Raw genomic sequence first — 26,364 nt, 5'->3', positions numbered from 1 at the left:
GCAATGTAATTCACATATGATCACCAATTACTTTTTTGCAAATGTGCATACTATGCATCACTGCCCAGGACTGTGAGTTCATGGGTGCTCACAGAATTATTTAGGTGTTCCCATCAAGGAATGGCCATTACCTGCCATTATGAAGATATCTACTTCTAAACAGTAGTACTCGATACTAGTGTACATTTATTTACATATACTTCAGTGTAATGCTAATGTGCACTCACACTTGTAATCTTTTTTTCTCCTAAGAGAAAATAGTTTTCAACATGGACAAATGTCTTTCCATGCAGCACCACCAAATTTTGTCAGTGTTCTGAACACTTCCCATCTCTGAATATACACTTTCTTCTGCGCTTGAAAGGAGTGTCATTAGGAGTGAATATGGAATGGTTGTAAATACCAACAAGCATGGAAGTTAGTAAGTGAATGCCAACTTTTACAGGTTTTCCCACCCAGAATACCACAGTGGTGCAATATTATAAAGTAGTAATTTACATTATGAGTACAAATTCCCATATATGTCATCATAAGATGTTGGTGGCACATTTAAAGAGCAAAAGAGGTTAAATATAACCTTTTTCTTGTGGATAAACTGCCTCTCTGATGAGCCTTTGCCAGCACCTGTGTAAATGAGTGGCATAGGTCCTGTGCTGCGAACAGTCTTGATAAAATGATGAAAATATTTTATGATCTCACTCTATCAAATCTGGAATGCATTAATATTGAAAGATATATGTAGCAATTTATAGAATCACTTATTTTTAAATTAATTTAACTGAGTCCTATTTATAAATCATAGTATTACCATAAACATAGATTTTTTTAAAATTTTAAGTCAGCTCTAACTCTTGTCTGTTTTTCACAATGAAGGTATCCATACATTAAATTACCTCATACATCCATAGTTCAAATTCACGTCGCAATTTTAGATATATCATTACTCTAAATTGGCAAGATTGGAGAAGCTTTGGTCCTTTAAGGAATAATACGAGAATCAGTGCCTCCAAATCCAGCATAACTATTCCATCTGTCAGTCAATAAATCCATCAAGGATTTGTAAAGTGTGGCAAATCACTCGCAATAATCTCAAGGTGTTGGAGTTGCTGTTTGCTTCATGGTGATCTGATCATTCGAACAGCCAGGTCCTGAGCCCTTTCCTGAATTGCTGGATTTGTGGGGTGGTCCTGAGGTGCAGGGAAAGGTTGTTCCAAGCTTTGGCAGACAGTTGTGAGAAGGAGGGTCCTCCGCTGTTGCTTCAGCGGATCCAAGGGTTGTTTATGAGAAAGAGTGAGGGAGATCGTAGGTGTCTGGTTGGTTGGTGGAAGGTCAAGCGTTGTTGATGTAAGTTGGTCCATCATTTTGCAGTGCTTTGTATGCATGAGTCAACATCTTGAACTGGCATCTCTTCCGAATTGGGAGCCAGCATAGCTTCTTGAGGTGGGGTTTGAAGTAGGTTAATCTGGGAAGGTCAATGATGAGTCTGGTCACTGAGTTTTGTATTGCCTGTAGTCTCTTCAGGAGACTTATGGTGATTTCTGCGTAAATGTGTTTCTCTGGTGTTGACTGGGAGCTGCCTAAAAATCTTGCAGAGCATGTGTAGGGTGTGAATGCAGGAGGTTGAGACTGCATGTATCTGTTTTTTCATGGAAAGCTTGATGTCCAGGATGATGCCGAGGGTGGGGGCGTGGTCTGCCGGGGAGGGGATGGGCCGTGTGCAGCAGGCCACAATGTGTTGTTCCATGGGGAGGTGGTGTTCACAAAGATAAGGACTCCGTCTTGTATTGCCTCATCCTTGGTTTCCCTCATGTGAGTAGTCAAGGGGAGAAACCAAAGTTAAGTTGAGGTACAAAAGGTATACATGGGTATTGTAAAACCAGTTAAAATCATTACAATACATAGAATTTCAGTGTGAATGAATACAAAACTGTAAACATTAAACACCTTTTGAAAAACCAAATGTCCATGATGAAAAAGAGTGAAGATTTTGTACAGGAGTCCTTTAATATTTATTTTGTCAATATTGATTTCAAGTAGAGCGAATCACTGATTGATCCCAAGCAATCGGGTCATTAAGTAATGAGGCAACCGATTTTCTGTCTAGGGTACAGATGAATGACACATTGGATCCTGGCCTTTTTGTGTTAAGTTGAATATAGAGATTGGTGTTGGATCTGTTGGATCCATGTTTTCTATTTGCAGTTTATTAAAAACAATGATGGGACATCTTTTTCACAGGCTGTTGCTAAAACTAATTCAAACTAATTCAAATCAAGCAGTACCACTGTGTGTCTTGAATTGATTTCTCAGAGAATGACCATAAGTATTAGAGATATAGGTTGTTGTTATTTTGTCTATTGCTATTAAATGATTTATAAATCACCAGTGCATCTGAATATTATATCTTTCGAAACAGGTTATCATTGCGTGCCAACCGGAACCAATTTTCAGATGTCTAAACAAAGGTTTCAGGAGTCAACCTTAGTTTCTCGAAGACAAGGCAGGTGCATAAAAGGTGAGGCGAGCATTCAAACTTGTAACCACAAAGCCTGCATGTTGGATCTAAGTCCTCAGAATGCCATGGACGAAATCCATCTTCAGGAGAAATTAAATTGAAACAGATCTGATTAATCTGTGGGTTGTTAACAAAAACTGTGCCAACCCTAAAATGCCGTTATCATATGATAACACCCTTTGTCTGGGGCAGAGTAAGGGGTGGAGGATGTTAATAAAAGAAGGGACAATCCAACATTCCCAACAGTACATGACAACATGCTTTGCCAGGGACCTAGTCATGGGGGTGGGGGGCTGTTCCACATGCAGAAATCAGTGCAGAGAAGCTAATCTCACCCTGTATCAATCTTCCACCTGCCTCAACCCCTTATGTCATTGTTTTAACTGAAGCTTGCAAGGGGGCAAAGGGAATCACATTTTGAACTGAAGAATAAATGTTTGTTTTGGCTGGCCAAGCAGAAGCAAATCTATCTATATAAAAACGAATGCATGTCTGTCTGTCTGTCTGTTTGTCCTTTATGCATTACTACACCATTCATCCGATCACCATGAAACTTTGGGAAGTTGTTGAGTACACTCAACGCGAAGGTTTCTAGCATATGCATTACTACACCATTCATCCGATCGCCATGAAACTTTGGGAAGTTGTTGAGTACACTCCCGCGAAGGTTTCTGGCATATGCATTACTACACCATTCATCCTATAGCCATGAAACTTTGGGAAGTTGTTGAGTACACTCCCGCGAAGGTTTGTAGCATAAAATGTTTTAAAGATTGGCCCCCCCCAGGGCCCTCATAATCTTTTGAATACTGATTGATGCACCAGACGGAAAAACAACAAATCGGGTATCCACAAGCACTCGGAGAAATACATAGAATTAAAACACCAATCATCTGATCACCATGAAACTTTGGGAAGTTGTTGAGTACACTCATGCAAAGGTTTCTGCCATAAAAATGTTTTCAATAACGGCCCCCCAGGGCTATCATAATCTTTCGAATACTGATGTACGCACCAGACGGAAAAACAAAAAATTGTGTATCCACAAGCACTCGAATAAATAAATAGAATTGAAAACACCATTCATCCGATCGCCAGGAAACTTTGGGAAGTTGTTGAGTACACTTCAGCGCAGGTTTCTGGCATAAAATTGTTTAAAATATCGGCCCCCAGGGCCCTCATAATCTTTCGAATACTGATGTACGCACCAGACAGAAAACCATAAAATCGTGTATCCACAAGCACTCGAATAAATAACTTTGAAATGTTTTCCATATTAAAATTAATAAGTTTCAATAAAAATTACACAATATAAATTGAATGTTATCATGACGACTTTCCTTGAATTTCCTTTCTTCGGAGAACGCAGCAACGCGAGACGGGTAAGCTACTTTCCTATAAAAATGCAGGCAAAATTCTCTTGACACAAAGGTTTGGCTGGGTGGGTTGGAGACTGAAAGATGTTCAAGGATACTGTATTGTGATTAATTTCAGACATCCACCGGTCGCTCAAGTTCACCTAGACTGGATCACCACAGGCAGGTCGGGGGTATCAGGTCTTTGCCACTGGGCTATTTTTAACCCCTAATGCGAGTCCCACAAATCATCAAGCAGAATGGCATGAGGTGGGGATGTGGAACAAGAACAATCAACCAACTAACTTTAGCCAGGATCAATATTTATTTATTTATTTATTTTGGACATTTTTAAAGCGCACTGTTACCCGGAGGTGTCCTGGCGCTGAATGATCACTAGCGGGTGTGGGAATGAGAGTTAGTGTGAGAAAAGCCAGGTTTTAAGGGCCCTTCTGAATGTGAGCAAGTCAGGGATCTGTCTGAGGTGGGAAGGCAGCGAGTTCCATGCCTTGGCGGCTCCCAGGGAAAGACTTCTGCCTCCCCAAATAGCTTTCCTTACTCTGGGGCCTACTCCCAGGCCCTGTTCGGCAGATCTTAAAGCTCGGACTGGTTTGTACCACTGGAAGAGAGGGGTCATACATTGGGGGCCCAGGCCGTGCAGAGCCTTAAAAATCACGCAGAGTGACTTAAAAGCGATTCTTTTCCGAACAGGCAGCCAGTGTAATTTTACAAGGTCCCGGGCTACTGAGGTGAACTTGGGGGTGCTGTGATCAGGCATGCTGCTGCATTCTGCAGGATTTGAAGTTTGTTTAAGAGTCCCTGCTGGGCATTCAGCAGCAGACCATTGCAGTAGTCCAGCCGAGACATCACCAGACGGTCACTACTGTCTTCTTGTGTTCCACCGGGAGAAATGGCAGGACTTTCCGTATAGTTTTAAGAGCATAGTGGGTGGCCGAGGACAGTGCGTTGATATGTGGCCTGAAGGACAGAGAGTCGTCCATCAGGACCCCCAAATTTTTTACTTTCGAGACTGGAGAAGGGGGAGCCCGCATTTCTTCTGGCCACCAGCGAGGGGACCAGAAGTTCTCACATGAACCAAACAGCAGCACTTCTGTTTTTGCAGAATTAAGCTTCAGGCAGTTTCCTGACATCCACTTGCTCACCTCCCTCATGCAGCATCTGAACCTGTCTGCTGTACTATCCAATTCTCTCTGACGCAGTGACACCACAATCTGAGTGTCGTCCGCGTAGGATGTGAGATTGAATCAGAAGGATCTGATCACTGGCGCCAAGGTCGAGACATAAGCATTAAAAAGAGTCGGGCTCAGGGAAGACCCCTGGGGGACTCCGCAGGGGAGCACAAATGGCTCGGATTCGAAGTCCCCCAAGGCCACCGACTGAGTCCTGCCGGATAGAAAGGCCAGCAGGATGTCAAGAGCCTTCCTCCGAATCCCACTGGCCCTCAGACGGTCCACCAGTATTTTATGGTGGACCGTATCGAAGGCCGCGGATAAGTCCAGCAGGATCAGGGCGGCTCTACCCCCCATGTCCAGCACCCTTCTTATATCTTTGGCTGATTTGATCAGAGCCGATTCTGTGCTGTGTCCCGCCCTGAATCCATGTTGTGAAGAGTCCAGTCTCTCTCCTGATCTCAGGAAGGAACTAAGCTGTCTATTTAGTATGCCCTCCATGATTTTGGCTGGGAGGGGTAGTCTGGCGATAGGACAAAAGTTATTTAAATCTGTGGGGTCCAAATTGTCTTTTTTTAGAAGGGGTAGGATGAAAGCCTGTTTCCAGCGTAGGGGAAATTCTCCCTTGTCCAGCATGATATTGAACACGGGGGTAAGACCCGAGGCGATGGTAGAGGGAACTAGTTTGGCAATCGCGGTAGGGCAGGGGTCGTGCGGGGAGCCTGATTTTATCCTCATAAGTCCTTTGGATATCTCTTCCTCACTGATGGGTGAGAAGTTCTCTAATATGTCAGATTTCCTATTAAGCTCCTGATGCGTATCAGGAGTGAGTGAGTTTGAGGCATTAATCCTACTTTCATTGTTCAAGGGATGAAAGATCTTCTCTACTTTATTTAAGAAGAATTTGGCTAGGTCTTCGCATAGTTGGCGACTAGGTGGTATTTCTACTGATTTGGGGGCTGCCAGGGAGGAAATTGTGTTGAATAGTTCCTTAGGGGAATTATTTGCTTCCTTAATCCGTTTGGAAAAAAACTCACATTTAGCCAAGCAGATTGTCTCCTTGTATGCTCTCAGCTCTGCGTTAAGCAGTTTTTTATCCTCTTCCTTATAATTTTTCCGCCATAGTCTTTCTAATTTTTTGCAGCGAGTTTTATGGTCTCTGATTTGTTCTGAGAAGCAAGGGGCAGGGGGGCTTGTCCGAGTGGAATGTTGTATAGTCGGGGGCAAGTTGCATACAGGCAGCCTCCAGCCAACTCGTGTAGTCTGTGGCTGCTTCCTCTACGTCTTTTGTAGGGGGCCTTATAGAAGATTTCAAAAGACCCTCCAATGTCTTGCCTTCTATAGTTTTCCATTTCCTCATCTTTTTAGGTGCAGATTTAGCCTTGCTTAATCTAGGGGGTGGGGGGCTAGGCTGATGTTAAAGTGAACTGCGGCATGATCCGACCAGGAGATCGGTTGAACTGTCGTAACCTGTAGGTTAGGATGATTAGAAAAGATACCATCAAGGATGTGCCCTGCTTTATGAGTCGGGCCACGGACCATTTGTTTCAACTCTACTCCCTGTAGCAGTTCTAGGAGATCTTGAGTGTCCGGGTCCATGCTATTCTCCAGATGAAAATTAAAATCTCCAAGTAGCGTGAAGGAGTTGGCACAGATGGCTTCTTCTAACAGGCTACTCAAGGCTGAGAGAAAAAGTGCTTTAGCCCCAGGCGGCCTATAAAGTAGGCAACCTCTAAGAGTCTGATGGTCAGAGAGGATGAAGTTGAAAATAAGTGCTTCGTCTAGGTCGGTTACACCTGGCTGTACTATCCCTCTGAGGGATTTATGATAGATAATGGCCAAGCCACCACCTTTCTTCTTTTCTCTATTCAGTGTAAGACATACATAGTTTGAGGGAGTAGCAATGACAATATCTGGGCCTGATGCTGCATCTGTCCAGGACTCAGTTATGAAAGCAATCATGACCTTGGAGTCCAGGATAAGCTCCGCCAGTTCGGTGCTGTGTTTCACCAGAGATCTGGCATTAAGTAGCATGCATTTCATAGTGGGCAGTTTATTTGTCACTATGGTATTGTGTGGATCCTTGGAGATAGGCAAGGATTGCCAGAGTGCCTCGGGGAGGGTCTGCTTACAGTTAATACATTGATGGGGGAGGAGCGGGAGGTCATCCCCCACGGCTATTATAGGGCAGCATTTTGTGTCAATGTTGCGACCAATCGTCAATAAGGTATTGCGGTTGTAGACTAGCCTTGAAGTGGAATTTTTAACCAGCTGGCCAGGGGTTCTGGCCTTAGGCGCGGGCTCGGCGCGGACGGGCGCAGACGGGATTGCCTTTGGCGCGCCTTTGGCGCGCCCGCTGCGCTTCCTGGGCCAGGTAGTCATTTTATGCAGGCGGGGGGCGGGCGGGGCGGAGCACTAGACTGCTCGCCCAGCTCGTTTTCCTCACTAGAAATGGCGGGACCGGAGGGGCGATATCACAGGTTTGAGCCCTGGATTGTGCAAATGCGCGGTTTAAATGCAGTCAGTTATTTTTCAAACTACCCCTATCAAATAGATTTGGGACCTTGGAACTGGTGGACTGACTCACTCCTGCGTGGTACCCGATCGAGAATTTTCATAGTCAGAAGGAGTCCCTGGGGAGTACTTCTCAATGGGGAGAGCTCTTTCAACAGAGTGAGCCACTTAGGTGGGACATGGATCAGAGGAAGATGGGTGTCACTGAAGAGAGAGTTGTTGAAAGGGACAACTGGCACAGGTCCGCAAGCAACTGACCCTCGTTTGATCTACCCCATGAGTCTAAGCAGGCTCTTAATCATCCAGTAAGGGTGGGCTCTAAATCTCCATCTCCCATAGTTGACAAATATGGTGGTATCACTGGTTAAAGGTCATTGGAGGTGGGGAGGACCAGCCCCCTCCAACAGGTACACGGCCACCAGCGCCTTCCAGACAGTTTTTTAAGTCAAATAACTGGTTGAGCTCACCCAGGCTGCCGGTTTTATCATGAGACATTGCTCGACTCACCACCACCACCAAGCTGCTCATCAAGGCCCTCAAAGAACGAGTAGGTGCGGACGATGTGGTCCTTCAATGGTTCTCCTCCTTCTTTCAGAATCGCTTCCAAAGAGTTAAAATCAAATCCTTCACATCTGACCCTCTCCCCGTGACCATAGGTGTCCCCCAAGGATCTGTTCTCTCTCCGCAACTGTTCAACATATATATGGTACCCCTCACCACCATACTGAAAAAAGCCAACATCCCTTTCCATCTCTATGCAGACGACACACAGATCTACATTGAAACCTCCTCCTATAATGACATTCTAAGGCTCAACAACACTCTCAAAGAAGTCCAAGACTGGCTAGCGATGAACCACCTTAGACTCAATCAAGGAAAAACCGAGATCCTCCTCATCTCTAACAAGGAGGATAACCCGCAAATCATTGAATGGGTAAAAGCTATCGATGCCCTTAACGGAAATCTCACCCTGACTAACTCGGTAAAATCACTGGGAATCACCCTCAACCACAAACTATCAATGACGAATCACATCAAGAACTCCGCTAAGAGCACCTTCCTCAATCTGAAACTCCTCAACAAAATCAAACCGCACATTCCACAGAAAGATCTCAAACAAGCCACCCAATCACTGGTGCTGTCCAGACTCGACTATGGGATCGCAACCCTATCCGGAACATCTCTAAACCACCTAGCACCACTCAAAACCACCCTCAATTCAGCTGCCAGAATGGTCTCCGGTGCAAAGAAATTCGACCACATATCCCCCGCACTCAGAGATCTATAATGGCTACCAGTGGAAATGTGCGCTAGTTTCAGAATGGCCTGCCTTACACACAAAGCCTTACACACAGGGAAACCAGAATACTTAGCCTATAAGCTCAAGAAAGCTGGTCAATCCAGAAGTCTCAGAAGCTCAAACTCCCTCCTACTCATCCCACTGAAAACACGGAAAACAAAAAACTGCAGCCCGCTCTTTTGCAGGCAACGCTCCAAAAATGTGGAACTTCATCCCTGTGGACATCAGAACTACCCCTTCCTTTCCAGAATTCAAGACTCGACTAAAAATCCTCTACCTCAACCGTGCATTCCCGAACTCAAGCACATCCTGAAACTATGACTACCTCTAAGTCGCTACCTCAAAGTCGCCCCTCAGGCGCCAGACAATTTTAATCTTGATACTTGTATGACTCTATTTTGTTTAACTGTTGTATTCCTGTCTTTTCCTCTTCCACTGTAAAGCGCTCCGATACCCTCGGGTCTGGCCAGCGCTATAGAAAACTTCTAAATAAAAATGTTAAAAAAAATAACATAGCATGTTCCAGACATCCTCAAGTGATATTCTATGTATTTTCCTTATTTTTCCTTCAAAGGCAAAAATAGCCTTGGTCAATGTCTATTCCCGATCAGTTGGCTACAGTCAAGAGTCAACAACTCTTGACCAGTTGTCCGCCTTTTTATCCACTATCCCTGCTATGTTCTTGGTGATTTTGGGTGGAGACTTTAATTGTCAGTACGAGCCATTGGATGACCTGAACAAAGGTAACCTAAGTGATGAGGGTCTACACTGGCCAATTCCAGAACCTAACAACCCGCCTATTAGGGCCTGGACCCCATTAGTGCTCAAGATAAACACCCTTACATTGAACCATACAATAAGAGCATCTAATGGTCACAGACAATCCGCCATACCGGGGAATTACACCTTTAATAGAACAGGCCATCCCTCTATTCTACACTATATCTTGATAGACACAAAGAGCCCGATTCACAGAATGAATTAAAGACTAAATCCTAAACTTACTACTATTTGGTATTCACAGAATGCACTTACTACTTTCGGGATTCACAGAGTGAACTTACTACTTTTGGTATTCACAGAATAGATTTAAGACTACTAACTTTACGTCCCGGAGGCGGAGCTTCCGACTTGGAGGCGGAGCTTACGGCCCAGAGGCGGAGCTTGTGGCTTGGAGGCGGAGCTTCCGGCTCGGAGGTGGGGATTTAGCCATGGCTGAAATCTCCACCTCTGGGCCACAAGCTCCGCCTTTGGGCCGCAAGCTCCGCCTCCAAGCCGGAAGCTCCGCCTCCGGGGCGGAATTTCCGGCCCGAGTGCGGACGTAAAGTTAGTAGTCTTAAATCTATTCTGTGAATACCGAAAGTAGTAAGTTCATTCTGTGAATCCCGATAGTAGTAAGTTCACTCTGTGAATCCCGAAAGTAGTAGGTGCCTTCTGTGAATACCAAATAGTAGTAAGTTTAGGATTTAGTCTTAAGTTCATTTTGTGAATCGGGCCCCATATCTTGGCATAGGGTGATAGATTTTAAGATTGGTCCCTGCCAAGATAGTGACCTAATGCTCTTATCCTAGAGATAGTCTTGCCTTGCGCTGAGAGAGCATCTGAATGAAAATCACCTCCTGACACCAGACTAACACTTACCAATTGCAAGAAGAGAGTTCAATGTGAGGATATTTGCCAATCTCAGGAAAAATTGTCCTCTTTATACCAAAACACTATTCCATTTCTTATGGCCACGAACCAATCCATTCAGTCCAATGGCACCTCTCTTTCTAAAATTATGGATAACCATCAAGTTCTAACATCCACTATGGCTAATATTTTTTATCCCACTAAAAAAATAAGTGATAACATTAAACCATGACATCCCTGGTATAGCGATAGTTGCCATATGGCCAAGTCAATTCTTATCACTGCTATCAAGGTCAAGGATAGGCTGCTAATCAAAGAAAATGGTTGTCATATAAAAGCACCATTGACAAGGCAAAAAAAAGTTGGGAATGTGACAAGTGGGACTTCTTGAGAAGCACCCTATGCACCCGAGATATGAGAACCTTTTGGAATGTGGATAACGTAGATTTCTCGTAAGGCAAACAGGCAATAGAAATCAATATAGGGTTGGAAGTGTGGAAGGCTCACTTTGAGTCTCTCTATTCAAGGGTAGAGGACGAGGCTAGCGCAACTGGTCATGAGTTTGCCACCAGCCAGATAACCTGCTCTGAGGCTCCGGCCATCACCCTTAAGGAGATAGCTTATGCCCTGAGCAAAGTAAGGGGCGGAAATTTTGCCAATTTATTAAAAAGGGTCACCTCTACTTCCCATAAATTATAGACCTATAAGCCTTGTCAATGTCAGCCAAAATATATTTGCCTGAGTGCTGCTGTGCGTTTACAGAGCTGGATGGAGGAGCATATTGTCCTTAGCCGTTTTCAAGCAGGGTTTACAGCGAAGACGTCCACAACAGATCAGATATTTAGGCTACAACTTTTACACTGGAAAACAATGTGTATAGAGGGTGGCATTCTCTACTTAATATTTGTGGACCTAAAACCCTCATTTGATCTGGTGCCGAGGGTCAAACTGTGGGCTATTTTACTGGATTTGGGGGGCTCAAGCCAATCTTTGCAACCTGTTGAAACGACTTCAAGAAGGCAATTTTGCCCAAATCAGGTTTGGCAAACATGGAGAACTAACTGCCCCCTTACCTGTAGACAGAGGTGTACGCCAAGGCTGTGTCCTGGCCCGATCCATTTCTTTTTGTTCATTAATGGACTAGTTGAGGCTCTGATTGCAGGGAAGGACATGGATGCCCCTAAATTGTCGAGCAGCAAAGTACCTGCGATAATGTTCGCAGATGACACTCTCCTGCTTTCAAAAACCCCTATGGGTATTGAGCGGGCCCTAGACAACTTTTATATCTTTTGCAAGAAAAGGGGGTTGGAGATTTATCTACAGTAAACCAAATAAGTGGTGTTCAATGCAGGCAATAGCACTCGGCAAAATCCCCGATTAGAAGGCAGACCTCTTGAGAGGGTGCCTGTTTTTTACTATCTCGGTATTACGCTTACAGAAAAAAGGGACTGGGGTGCCCAAATTTAGAAAGCCAGGCTAAAACTGTTCCAGACTACGGGGGGCCTGACAAAGGTATACAGAAACTGCATCCATAAACCAGGGGGCCCGGTAGTGCAAATTTACAAAGTACAGGCAAGGGGTGCTGCCCATTACGGGCCGAAATCTGGAGCCACCGGCCATCTGGCATTATAGAAAAAATCGAGAACTCCTTTCTCAGGTAATTATTTGGCTTTCCCCATGGCTCCCCTCTTACACCACTTCATCTAGACTTTGGGATTAAATCATTTGCAGACACAGCTGCCCTTAGACCCCTCTTATTTTGGCGACGTCTGTGGGGCACCCCTGAACTGGCTGTATATAGGGAAGAGCTGAGCGAGGTGTTGAGTCTACAGGGTGCGAACAAACGACCTTTGCTGGCCTACGTTAAAGTTACATTTGTGGCACTGGGAAGGGGCATCCTGTGGTACAATGCAGAGGAAACCTGTCCCACAATATCTAGGAAGGGATTGTTGGGGAGTTATAGGGAGCATAAACTTGCCTGGCACCAGGGGAGCGTCATGTCCGGCTCACTGACTGCATTGTTTTTAGAGATAAAAGATCGAGATAAAAGATCAGTATAGATTAGAGCCTGTTCTGGATTATATTCAGCCAGCCCTTGCAGAGCCAAATATACTTGCAGTTTAGACATGGGGTGCTCCCGTTACGTGCTTTTACAAATAAATGGTCGGGCTCACCTAATTTGGGTTGCCCGGCCTGTAGCAATGCGGCGGGGACAGAATATCATGTAATATTTTTTTGTCAAGGCTACAAGAAGGCGAGACACCAATGGCTAATGTAGCTATGCAGAAACCTGGGAACTAAGGGGCCCATTAGGATGTCGGGCGGATTGCCTCCGCCAGGGTAGTGGTGGCCACCGCCACCCTGGCGGAGGCAATCCGCCCGACAAAAACTCTTGTTTTCCCCTCCGCCTGATTAGGAGGGCGGAGGGGACAATGGCAGACGGAAAGACGGTCCGCCGCTTTACCACCGCGGTCGCCCTGCGACCGCACCGGTAATAGATTAATATGATTAATATGGTGGCGGTGTCCAATGGACACCGCCAGCCATATTACGATGGCTTACATTAGGGGCCTTTCCGCGGCTGCAATGCCGCCACAGAAAGGCATGCGGCGATTGCTGCGGGGGCCCCCTGCAGGGCCCCCAGGTTGGCGCCACTGTCAGGGGGGCACATGGGGGGTACCTATGGTACCCCCCCACATTTGCATATGCAAAGCGGCAGGCACCGCGCGGTGCCTGCCGCTTTGCATATGCAAATGCAAAAAAGCATTTTTAGCATTGTGCCACAATGCTAAAACTACAGGATGTGCCCGCCACTGTGGCGGGCACATCCTAATTCCCCCCACGGGACCCCCACCCTTATGGCGGGCGGTCCCGTTCTCCGATAGGGTGGCGGGCGGACAATGTCCGCCCGTCATCCTAATGGGGCCCTAAGCATTGTGCAGAGGTTTTTATGATAGTGAAATACGATACCCACCTGCCTATTGTTTTCTCAGTATCACGCTTTTTATTTTATATGTGTGTACATAGAGCTCTCCTGAAGATAAGACCGTAGGTCTTGCTTTATTATCCTATCTTTATTCTCTTAATTGAAAGAGGTTCATTTTTAACTTGCATAAAATCATTTCATGATCCCTAAATAATTATCTTTTAATTATAATGTTATACACTTGGTTTTCCGTACTTTTCATATTCATGAAAATTATTTAATGTTTTTAGAAACGTGAACCCTGGCTCCTGGAAAAGGGTTCTTGTCTATGTAGTTTGCACAGATGCAAAGATGTTGTAAGGCACTTGCACTATTGTCATGCAGATTACAATGGAGGGATATGGGGATCGTGTTTGCGCACAGTTGAACTGCTTAGTGCTCTCTCCATCTTCTTATGGTCTTTGTATTGCACATGTAATGCACATGCACTTTAATGAAACTTGTACCCATAGGTCTATGGAGGTTGGCACGTGAGATATTCTAGTGTTTTATGGATCATTGATGTGATGAACAAGAAAAATTTTTGAGCAATTCTACCCTTCATCTAGATCATCAAATCTTTTTTATCTTAAAAAAAAAGTAAATTCAATGTAATGTATTGTATTTTTATCTGTGCTTTTATAGACAAATGTCGGAAATACAGATTTTTGATGATGATGAAACAGTACTATAACAATTTCAGTTTTTCTTTGTTTGAAAATGACTGCATTAAGAAGTTCAAGTCAAGTGGAACACTTTTAGAATCGTGAAAATTAGACCAAGGTCTTCATAACAAGTGAGTAGGTTTCTTGTGTGATAACTTATACAGTGATAAAATTGCACACTGATTACTGGGTGCAATACTTATCACTTATTTCAAGTTTTGTCTGCACAATGGAGCATAACATTCTGACACATTTCTATGTCGATCTGAAGTCTTTTTGTAGGTATGAGTATTTTCTGAACTAATGTTTTCTCTTTTTTTGTTTTGAATATTCTTACAAATTAGTTAGGAAGTTTATAATACAAGGAGTATTTGGGGGGGGGGATCATTTACACGTTGAAGCTCCCCTTTACTGTGTAACATGACAAGAATGTAGAAGGCAGCTATGCCCATTGAGAAAATATAGAAAGCTAACGGTGTGATATTTAGTGTGCTGCTAAATGTAATAATGTCAAAGGCTACAAAGAAGTTCTTTGATGCGTTACATACAGTTCCCAGTGCCTTAACAGAGAAGACATTGGAGCTCTTTTTCTATTTCAAATAATTAAATCTTCATTTATTCGATCGACTTCATAGCCATTCATCCCATTAGAAAGGGTCATGTGCAATCTCACTCTTTCTATAATGATTTACTCGGACTCATCCATAAAGAATTTACTATGTGTGAAATACGAACAACCAAATGGCAAATTACTTTTGATGTTAGGCAGCTAATTTAACTGTTGGAAAGCGCACTGATGGGTTTAAACAAGTTTCTTTAAAAATCCAAATACATTAAATATTTTGAAAGTAAAATATCACCACAAGATGAAAGTTCTTTATTGGGTCTGAGCATTTTAAGCACACATTTTATTTACAGCTAATTATTTTGGAAAGCTTACAGAACATTTTTAACTAATTGCTAATTGGGGACAGTTATTTTGGCAGCTTTGGGGAAGTTGACTTCTTCGAACCACGAGCATATCAAGGTACTCCATTCACGATGCATCAGAGCGCCAGGAAGTGTAGCTGCAGTGTGTTGTTCATGGGGTGATGGGGCCTCTTGGAGGAGCACTGAAAAGTACTACATCAAACCTGCAGCACGGGACGCACGTGGGCTGCACCCGGGTAAAACCCGGGCCAAGGGCAGGCCCAAAAGCTGACAAACGAGGCTGGGCGAGATTACCCTCTTGGTCCTGGACTCTGAACTTTGTTGATTAATAGTTACAGTGCTGGCACTCCGATTCGGACTTCAGTTTGGGTGTTTTTTTTTATTACTCAAGTAACTGGGCCACATTGCTTAATATACTATTTAGTGTGCTGTTCCCATCGCTCTGTTGTTCGGTGTTGCCTAATAGGGGGAGTATATGGAAGTGGAACTTTATCTTCCTGCATCTAAAGATGACTTGTTTGACCTTTTTGCAACTATGGTTAAATATAAATTTGGAAGTACTTAGACACCCACAGATGTGAATATAACCACCAACCGTACCAAAATAGATTCTTTTCTACTGTGTGCTGTGGGAATCATATCTAAAGAAACAGTTTTAGCAGAGTGGCATTTATCTTTGGATATGGCTGGGCCAATTGGGATAGATGAACATGTGGTGCCTACCGAGGACTGACCCTAGATTGGACTAGGAACAGGAGTTAGTGGAGAAACATTGTACCAGTATCACTGAGGATTTGGACCTTCCTACCAACCAACAACTTTCTATTGGGTCTGTGTCTGTGGCCGCTCCTACTCCCTCTCCCTTGGCTTCTACATATTTCGCACCTCCACCCGCAGCAAAATGCAAAAGGAAGTCACAAAAGTTAGTCCAAGCTCCCCTGACCTCTCTGTTCATCATGGGACTGTTGATTATTCTATTCCTCTGGATGAATCTTTCTGGACCCCTTTTTGGGGTAAATTAATGGCTACCACTAATGATTTATTGCTGCCCCTTAGAGGGTGAAATTAGGAACATAACTTTCTTTTTCTCAGAAAGTAGCTACTGAGAATATAACAAGTGCTGGTGCTGTTGAGCCTTCTCTATCAAATTCTGGGCAAGTTAATAATGTTATTAACGCCCCCCCCAGTCCACCAGAAGACTACAGTTCTACCTGGGGTCTGTACCATTCCGGGCAGACCGTAGAGAACACTGTGACAGGTTGTGTGCAAGGGACAAGCCTAGGACTCTCTGTGCAGTCACCGTCTATGGGCCATTCTCTCAAGAGCCAGTTACCCTCTCTGTGGTACACGGTCCCATCCGTTAGTAATAAACCACACTGATTCCAACACCGTAATGCCTCCTTATGACCCCTTTACAATGAATCTCCCTCCTGATTGTTGCCCTTATGTGGCTGGTCGGGTTAATGTCCCTCCTGAAATCGAGCATTAATGATACCCCTTAATTCTTGAAGAAATAGATTGTACATTGGCTTAGTTCTAACTGTACTTTTTCATCTGATAGAGCACATCAAATTGTATTTACATGGAGAGTGGGATGGATTGGGTCTCTAAAGAAAAACCTTAAGGGATATTGCAAAGTTATCAATTTTAAACACCGTAGCATTGCTGGAGATATTTTTGCAAGAGAAGGGCCCTACTCCCCATTTGTTTGAAATTGGGCCATATTCCCTTTGAGCTTCTTTAACCACTATTTACTGAGTCATGAACACTGAGTATACGCACACCGGCCACTCACCACATGCATTATAACAAAAGTGCCCCAAACAGCTTGCTGCCCATACTAAATTTCTTTAACTCGGACCTGAGTGGTACTAGAGGACCTGCTGCGCTCCTTGGAATGACATTTCTCTGGTTACATTATATTTGTGGCATCACCAACCATGTTGGAGCAGCCCCAATGTTTCAGTAGCTCCTATCTGCATTTGGACTGCTAGACCATGTCCGAGTGGTCAGGACCACCCGATCCCGCAACCCTTGTGTTTGGGGCTATTGGCTGCAAACTTACAGTAAAGGCTCTAAAATGAGCCCAACTGAATTCAAAACATAACTGTTTCATTCACCAGCAATAGCCCTCAATTTAAGAAGCACTGTCATATAGATATGCTTTGCCTTCACACTGTTTTAAGTTAGCATGAGCTTATCAGAAGTTTAAACACCATTTTACCTTTCTGCTGCTTCTGCACATGGCACATATTGTTATTAGAGCTTTGAGCCTGGTAGAATATTTTGCTTCACACGAAAATAATATGTTTTGCTTTTGTATCAGCTTTGCTTGGTAAGCTATGTCTGAACAGTGAATGCCGAGGCCTTCAAGGTTATTTCAACACGGTGGTTGTTGTGAGGTCTGATCTGCGCATGTTCTAGACATAACACATATGCAGCTGCGGCCAACTCTGGCTTTAGGCGCGTTTAATAATGCACTGCGCAGAGCATGCACACACACTTGATGAATATTCTCATGCAGAGAGCTGGTGGAAGATGATGTGATCTGTAGTAAATGTCCTCTCCACTGTGTAGTTTTTAGTTGTTTTTGTTCATTTAAAATCTGGCATGTCATTGTATTTCTGTTCATGCTAATGATATCTCATGCAGTACTTGTTGCCTGTAAAGTACTTTCCGATTGTTTCTTGATTCTGTTCTTACTCCATAAGGGAAGAGGATGTGTAGTAGATGTCCTCTCCACTGTTCTCCTCTGGATAGACTGTACTATGATATCTGTGACATCATAGAATGCCTGGGTGTCCCTCTGGCTCACAGTGCCTCTCTATAATTACTGTGGCAGTTGGTCATCTGAGGCTGAGCTGCTAACAGCTGGCTCCTGGTGGGGTCTACTCTTGTACTTGTTATCTTGGAAGAAATTTACAATAAAGAATCTTACCTACACAGTGGACTGCGCATCATTTCTTTACTACATGATCCCTTTCCACCAGGATCAGAGGTATGGGGCCGCCCTTCTAAAACCCAAAGAGACCTTCTTTAGATATAATATAATATATTAGCAAGGGAGGGTAAGACTTAGTTGCCATTTAGCCTTCTTCCCTTTAGCATTTTAACATGCTTTCTCCCTTTGTATTGTATGGACTAGTAACTATGCTGATAACTTTGTTGCTTATAATATGTTTGCTTGTATTAGCTAAGATACTGCGCTTGAGAACACTGCATTAGAAATAAACATTTCAAACCTGCACGTGTCTTCATTCACTCCTCGTTTTGGACTGGTATGATAGTATAACGAAAGAGTGTTCATGTGTTCCACGTTACCTGAGGTGTTCTAAGTCCATGTTCTGGGTTGTCTAAACATTGGGAGTTTGTAAGAACCAATTAGACACTGATTGCTAGTCTGGTAGGGGATTTTGGGTACTAAGGTGAGTTTTGGCACACACTAATTCACTGAGATTCCAAGTCTCTATGCACAGTTCTGTGTGAGAGCAGGATCCCTGCGACATGGCGCCCAACCGTTGGTGGTCCTATTACATGACACTTTATTCAGTCCTTAACCCCTTCGCTCTTGTTTCCGGTTAACAGTGGTGTCGGACAAACCTACCTATAGTTATTTAGGTCTATTCAAGCTTGATTCTTTCTAAATGGTTTCCTTGAATTGCTATCCAGTTGTGCGGTTTTTCTTGTACCACTTTCTTACTGTGTCACTTTCGCTAATGCCGTTGATATTCCGCAGCATAGTCGGATTGCGGTTCGCAATCATTTGCAAACTTATAATGTCCCCGTGGCTGGTATGGCTGTGATCATGTGGTGAGTGCGGAAGTAGCTTACCCATACTACATTTTTTACTCATGGGTGACCTTCCCAGCTGTGAATGCAAATACTAATGTGTTCGACACGTACACTCCCACTGCCATGCCACAGGAATATGTTCCCTATAGGACACAGGAAGTTCCTATTACTGCTTGGCAGCACCGAGTTTGGTTTAATGGTGCCCTACCCCACTCTTTGTTAACTCCGAGATTAGGTCCTTTGTCCATTCCAGGCGCAACTTGGCCTGTTTTGGCTGGATTTACACCACATCCTCAACAAGGGGCGTGTCCCCTTACAGATTTAAGACGACTAATCTAGTCACAATCAGCGTGATTAGGTCGTTAGTGCTGTACATTACCCGCAATCTCCCGGGCAGGGCCCCAGGTGTTGCAGCACTTCCAGCCGGACAGGGCGGAATGAAGCTCAGTCCTGTGATGGTGAACGCAGTAATAGGCAAGCGCCCCCAGAATAAGGATGATTTTCCTTTCTGGCTTGCCGAGAAGTTTGGCCAGCTGGAAGCAGTATTTCCTAACACGACTCCTGGTGAAAAACACAGGATTCTGACAATTAGCATGCCAAAAGACTTGTCCCGGAAGCTGTTGACTGTGAGTCTTGGGGTAAGATCTTTGCGGCAGTGTATACGAGGTGCTTCAGCACACCGTCAATGACTGTCCTTCCAACAGTCCTTCAGCGTGTTCAAGAGGAGCACGGACCTGAGGCAGCGGTTGAACTGGGTATGCGCCTCTGCGGCAATTTTGACGTAGTTTCCGATCTCATACTTGCGAATCTCAAAGGAGATGCAGTGAACTTTCAGGTGTCTAATGCTTTGCAGGCTGTACCCGATGCCGACAAACCTCGACTGTTACCAAGAATTATTGTGGCGGCTTATAAAACCGTAGGCCATAATAGTTTGGGAGTCAAGCCTTTCTCAACAAAAGAGAAATAACAACCCCAAGGGCAGAAGTCAGAGACTGACGAACAGCCCATGGCTAAGAAGCAAAATTGGCCAAAAAAACAACAAAAACAGGGTAAGCAACAACAGCAGAAACGGGAGTCCCGTCCTGCATCTCCAGTGCCTGCACCTACAAAACTTATTTATGACTTGCGCGATCGCGCAACGATAAAATCACCTGATCGTTTTCAGGTTTCTGAACAACGCTCTCCTCGTTCTTTTCAGGAATCCTTGGCCTCATCGACTGGTGGTGGAGGAGGCGGCAGAGGTCGGGGTGGCCAGCAGGGACGCAACCAGCCCGCCCGAAAGACAGTAAAGGCAAGCAGGACGATTTAACACCGAAAAGACCCCAGTTTGAGAAAAAGAAAGTTGCCGCTTTAACAGCGAGATATACCACAGATAGTGAGAACGCAGCTTCGGAATCAGACATGGGCTCTGACCTTGCTGGACAGCGCGGCGGAGATTACCATAGTGCGAGAGGCCCTGCGTCCACTACTGAAGGTGACAGCGACTGACCGATATGTTGTTGTGGAGACAGCTGACACTAGAGTAGCTTCCCCTGATAGACTTTATGAAATAGTCCTTTTAGTTGAAGGTGACATACAACGTACCATAAAAGGGGCATTTTGGGAAAATCTTCCGACTACCTATGACATTTTGTTAGCGGAGGCTGACTGGCCCCCACCTTTTGTGCTCGCAGCTCCGAGAGGGGAGGAGATGATCCTCCCTAGTTTCGCGGACACTGTCTCGAAGGAGCATGCGCTGAATTTTGCAGAAGAGTGGGCTAAAGCCCTTGCGCCGGCTCTCTACCGTACACACTGTGGTTGGGATAAATGTTCCCCACACCACGAGATTCCCTTAAGGTCTATGCCACAGCCTCAACCTCAATATCCCATCAGACGCAAAGCTAAGGCTTCCGTTGCGGAAATCCTTGAACAATTGGAATATCATGGTGTAATTGAAACTTGTGTGTCACCGATGAATAACCCTCTTTTTACTGTGACCAAGCCAGACGGCTCATTCCATTTGGTATTGGATTACCGGCATCTTAACTCGCATTGTCGTACCTGTGCAGTACAGAATACCCACGGCTCTGCTTTAGTGGATGGTCTTGTGCGAAAACGGTTTAAAACCACACTTGACATTTCCAATGTTTTTTTTGCCCGCAATTTAGATGGTCTAAGTTCCCAATGGACCAGTTTTACAAGTGGCGGCAAACAGCACCAATACAAACGTTTACCGATGGGCTACAAGAATAGTCCAGGCGTGTTTGCTGCCCGCATTGTCTCTCTATTAGAGAGAGTGGACACGGATGCGTGTTCGTATGTGGATGATATATATCTCACAGATGACGAGCTTTGGGCGCATCTGTGTCGCGTTGACCGCATAATTTGTAACTTTGCGGACTTCGGTTACAAATTCAACTTTGCAAATCCTCACATTGCAGAGTACACAGTGTTGTTCCTGGGCTATGAGCTCAACAATGAAGGTCGAGGATTGGCTCCTTACTTCTTGGAGAAATGCGCACAATTGCGCGCTCCTACAACTCTGAAAAAATTACAGTCCTTGCTGGGATTTTTGAATTTCGGGCGTACATACATTCCTGAATATGCCCAGCGTATCAAGCCTTTGTATGCTTTGATACAACCTACTTTTACCAAATCGTGCTGGCTGCCAGAACATTCAGCCATTTTGCGATCATTGCAGGCTGATCTTTTAGAATCTAAATTCTTACTGACTCTTGATAACCACACCAACCTGGTGATAAGAATCATCCCTGGGGCGGTGGGTTTCACTTACTACTTTTAACGAAGGAGACACAGTACCTATTGCTTACAAGTCACACTTGTACACTTCGGCTAAAATGCATTTTTCCTCTGTGGAAAAGGTTTTGACTGCAGTGCAGATGGCGATTCTTAAGGAACGTGCACTATCGCTGGGAAAACGCCTGTTGGTTGTTACCCCGTATCCTGCATTAGAGGCAGTGACGAAAGCCAGTGTACCAAATTCTAAAGCTTTGCACCCACGGTGGATACAATGGGCAGCATCATTGACATCTTCGGATGTCACATTTATTTTTGATGCCTCCCTACAGTCGCAAGAGTTTTTGCAGTATGAATTTGTTCATCCTGCGCCTTTGGCCATGCGGCCTTTGGAGGATTTCCATTGCATCATATACACTGATGGTTCAGCGCAAGTTGCGCATGGGTCTAAGCACACATACATTTCCGCTTGCGCCATTGTGGTAGGTGCCATAGTAAACGATGAGTTCAAGTCCCGGGTCGTGCACATGCAGACTTTAGGGGACTGCACCGCACAATTGGCAGAGCTTTGTGCTCTGATGCTTGCATTGGAGTTTGTAATTCATACTCTCGGTCATCAGCGCGTAGGAGTCCACGCTGTTGGCATTTCGTTGGCCGATGAGGCCACGAAATCAGCAGTATCGTCATATTTGGTTGCAGCAGTTACACGCTCCAAAAGTAAGAATGATGATGACATCTTGGCAGCTATTGCTGCCACTGAGAAGGGAAGTAAATATTCAAAGGGGTTCCCTTCGAAGTATTCATACCACTTAAGTCCTGATAAAGTTCCTTACGTGAAAATACCTAACGTTGGTGAGAGGTTGATTCCCGACGTGAATCGCAGGCACACATTGCTCACAGCGGCCCATGAAGGAGTTGCGTCTGCGCATGCGGGCGTTTCGGCTACTGTGGCTCAGTTACAACAGCGTTTCTGGTGGCAGGGACTGTACAAACAGACGCGTGATTATGCCTTCAATGTGATATTTGCCAGCAGATTAAGCCTTCAACTGCTGCGCGTCTGCCCCAGACGCAGTTGTACATTTCTAATAAACCATTTGGTTGTGTTTACTTAGATCACTGCGGTCCTTTTTCTTCTGATAATGCGTATAAGTACATCTTAGTAGCAGTTGATTCATGCACATGCTTTGTGTGGGTGTGGTCACACCGCAGCGCTGATTCACGGACTGTCATAAGAGACTTGTGTATCTTTGTAGGGATTTTTCCCTGTGGTACTTTCCATTCGGATCAGGGTCCGGCTTTCGCCTCTAAGGCGTATAAGGATGCCATGACTTCGTTGGGGGTCCAAATCAAGTTTTCGTCTCCATACAGACCTGAGGGTAATAGTGTTGTGGAACGAATGAACCGAGATTTAAAGCAGTCTTTGACAGCTCGAGTTATAGGCACTGGCAGGAACTGGCTGGCCCACCTCAATAGCGTGCAGCGTGCTCTTAATAATCTCCCTAGAAGGTCTCTGGGAGGGCGGACCCCATACGAGATGCTCTTTGGTATCAAGATGTTCGTACCAGACCTTGACGGTCTAGACTCGGTGGCTGTTGCTGCCTCCTTTGACGTAGATGAACATTGCAATGTTTTACAGAATCTACAAAAGACAAGAGACAGTCTCGCAAAGGAACATTTGCCCTCCACCTCGAATGATGAGTTGTAGATCCCGGTAGTTGGCTGGCTACCCCAAATTGGAGAACTGGTTCGAGAGAAAATCGAGAACAAGAAAGAATTTGGTCCCTCTTATAGAGCTCCAGTTGCTGTGCTTGGTGTGAAGGGCACAAGAACAGTCATTTTACCACCACTTCCAGGTTGTAACGAAAACAGGTATATCTCTATTGACAATGTCAAGATACACAGAGTGGCCGATTCTACTTAGTATGACACCGGCGGTCTCATGTCCCTCGATTTTGAGAAATTCTGTTTTGGCCCGGCTCCAAATCCTGTGCCTGATGTTGCCCTTGAGATGCCTGCTATTTCTAGTCCTTCATTGAGTATACTGCCTGGTGCTCAACTTGATGAAACTGACTACACTTACCCTACTGACTTATCGATGCCTGACTTGCAAACTCGCTTGGCTACAGTATCCAGATTTTCATTTGACACTGTTTCACACACATCAAGAAAGCCTTCAAGGATTACTGTTTATGTAAGACTGTTTAAAAAACATTTTTTAATTCCCCCTTGGACCTATATTTGGCTGGTGCTTTTTTCAATTGACCTTTTAATGTCAATTGGTTGTGTGTTTTATTTTTTCCGTCTCGTCAATGGACACTATGTCGAGGAGAGAACATGCATTCAACATATCAATGGAACATTGGCCCCCCACTCCTCATCACACAGATTGAAGAGAGACTTGGCTTTTGTTAACATCACTGCTTGGCCTGTCTTGGATTGGATTGTGTGGGATGCTGTTAAATTTCAAATCCATGGCCCCACTAGGGTTATAAATGTCCCTAATGTGCTTAGAGTTTCTATGGGGGATGTAATTAAACAAAATATACGTTCTGATGATTGGAACGTTCAGGCCGTATAATCATTGTTTTCAGATTTGAAATATTATGCTGCCTTTGATGCTGAAGAATTGTATTTGGAATCTGACAATTACGGTGATTTGTATTGTTATCAACATTTTGGCAATCACTACCTGTATAAGACAAATATCAGGAGGCTCACGGTCAATTATACCCAGTGGGAACAGTGTCCAGCTCCTATACAAGGCAGTTCTGCTTCTTTTTTGAAAAGGTTCACTAATTTTACAGATTTTAATCAGTCAAATCCCAATACATTTTATTTTAAAATGACCGAAAAGCCCACATCCAAAGGTAGACTTACCGTAACAAAATGATTGTACTCAAAGTCCTTTCTAGACCAGTTAGCTGTTGGGGGCTACGAGTTGTGAAAGGAAACAGTTGACCTCAAATCCATTTGGGGTTCTAAAAGTTGGCAAGTGCAAGGCACTGAGGCTTTGCACCGTGCATGAGTCATCCCGAATCATATGTTGTTTTTGAATTCTACAATTTCACAGACGACATGCTTTGGATTGGGTACCACTAAAAAATTAAATGCTCCTTCTTTCCCTGACTTAGAAGAATATTCAGGTTGGGGTAATACTACAAAATGTTCGATCAGAGAGTTGCAAACTCTGTTGCTAAATTCTTCTTTTAACATATCCAGTTTGGATCCCAATGACTGGGTGCTCTCGCACAGAAGTGTTGACTCGTGCCAGCATCATTTTCTGGGTTTAGCTCAAGGCTTTACACAGGTCAGGGTGGATCCCCGTTTTGAAAGTGACCATTCTGTGACTACCAATTCTGTAGGCAAATTATGTCAGAATTGGCTCAAACATTGTACATTGGCGTCAGTTAAACAGCATTTATCTAAACTGACCGATGATGTTGATCTGAATGATTTCATAAAAGGCCCGGCTAAAGGTAGATCTAAAAGATGGATGTATGCTGTTTATAACGAATTCTGGAAATCATCCCAGATTGAGGCGGCTACTTGCCTTAGGGCTATAGATCAAGCTAATTTTAAGAAAGTGCTAGCAGTTGTAGATAATAGCATTAACACGCTTTCTTCTCGCATTTACACGTTGGATAATATTGTCTCCTCTGTTGTTGATATTGTGCAAGATGAAGTGTCTGTATTGTACCATGGTTAAAATCAATTACGTTCGATTATGCAGTTTGCTAGGACCTTGCAGACCCTTAAGGCAGGGAAAGTGCCATGGCATTACATGAATACCTCTTCCCTGTTTGCACCGTTTAATTTGACTGACAAGCAGAGTTTACTTTCAATGAAGGATGCATCTTTTTCCATGTTACACATTGAGAGGTTGGAGCCTTTACCGTTTTCTGTGGCAGAGGCCAATACTGCAACGTGGCTTATCCACGGATTGGTAACTCTCCCGTTTCCCCTGTTCGAGTTCAAGGCTGTATAAAGTACTTTGTCATTGGTAGATACAAGCCTCTTGGAAGTTCTTTTCTCCATGAAGCCTGGTCGCTTCCTTTTACATATAGATGCCTTAGGGAGGGCAAGGAAGTTTATTTGAATGGTGAAGAATGCACTGAAACACCGGATCACTCATTAATGTGTAGACATATCCAATTACACGGCTCCTGTAATCAGAACAAGCCACATTTAGCCTGTATTTTGGGTACCCCTGTGCCTGCTATCGTTCCCACATTCACACTACTGGCAAATGGGAGTTATTTACTATTAAACAATGAGGATTGCAGTGGGTTAATAAAAGGAATTGCTTATGTCGTTACCGTCAGTGAGCGTGTGGTTTGCTGTAAGAATGTAATGTATCCACCCCCGCATGGGAAACTTGATGTTTCCATCTGGCCCAAGATTCCGACCTTGAAAGCAGAGTTCAATAAGATGAGTCGCATAAGAGCTCTATTGTCCCAAAAGGAAGTTGCCCTCACATCTGCTCGTGAAACATTTGTCCTTCACGTGGCTAACACCCGCACAGAGGTGCATGCTTTATTAAATACTGACTTGCCCTTGCATTTCGGTGAATTAATTCACACAATCTTTAATGCTTCCTCCAAAACGGGGCTGGCGCACTTTTTTAAAGTGGTCAGCAGCGGCCTTGTGATTTCATTTCAAACCATATTCGGGGTCTTTCCTGCTTTCTTTCATTAGATATTTTCCAACCTATTTGGTGGATTTCCCATTCTACTGGCTCTGGCTGCAGGCGTTCTTTTGCTGTTTTGTTTC

The sequence above is a fragment of the Lissotriton helveticus genome, chromosome 6, assembly GCF_964261635.1.
Source record: "Lissotriton helveticus chromosome 6, aLisHel1.1, whole genome shotgun sequence".
NCBI lineage: Eukaryota > Metazoa > Chordata > Amphibia > Caudata > Salamandridae > Lissotriton > Lissotriton helveticus.
Note: the sequence above shows the minus strand (reverse complement) of the source record.